This window comes from Myotis davidii, unplaced genomic scaffold, assembly GCF_000327345.1.
Source record: "Myotis davidii unplaced genomic scaffold, ASM32734v1 scaffold1035, whole genome shotgun sequence".
In the NCBI taxonomy this organism is placed as follows: domain Eukaryota; kingdom Metazoa; phylum Chordata; class Mammalia; order Chiroptera; family Vespertilionidae; genus Myotis; species Myotis davidii.
In genome coordinates, this window is record NW_006286719.1 from 262,079 (window position 1) to 262,960 (window position 882).

Below are 882 nucleotides of genomic sequence, written 5' to 3' on the forward strand. Positions count from 1 at the left end.
TGCCGGGGTTGGGGACTTGACCCACCCCCCAGTAGGGGGCGTGCAGGAGGCAGCCAATCCATGATTCTCTCTCATCGATATTTCTGATCTCTCTCCCTTCCCCTCTGTAGAAAGTCAATAAAATATATTTTTTTAAAAAAGAAAAGAAAATGATTATTTCAACTCATGGGTTGAAAAACTATAACTTTAAAAAAAAGAATGTAGTTACATTTGATTAAAATAGAACCATCTTGCTCTGCTATTTCTGATAACTCAGCTTTGGGTGCTCAACATAAACCTAGCACAGAGGTGTGGCCCTGACATCATGGGGATTTAGTCACAGATTAGCCTGACCTTAATAGTAAGTACACTGCAGGGAGCAGGGCAGTGATTATCTGTTTGCTTGTTTTTGAGGAATATATGTGTTTTATAAATTTCTCCTTCCTGTTTAATGATCAGAGTTAAGACTAAAATCCACATGGCCCTAGAATCCAGCTAAATTTTGAAATTACTTCTGGAAATCTAAAAGAAGCTTACACTGTCAGTTTCTTACTTGAGATTCACTTAAATTTGGATCTAGTGGGGTTTCCTGTAATAGATGAAACACACAGAATGAGGTCTTTATTTCCCATCTAAAGCTTCACCCATTTCTAGGTAATGTGTTTTTTTAATTTTATCTTTAGATAATTTTTAATGTACACACACTTTCATTGCTAATTAAGGCTCCCTTACTCGCTAGACATTCAATACAAGTGACTCCATCCCTCTTCCTCAACTCACTGCGCCCCCATCTTTACTCCTCCCTGCTCTCCACCATAAGCATGCAATGCACACACACACACACACACACACACACACACACACACACACACCTAATGTGCCCACGGAATCCTCCCATAGTAT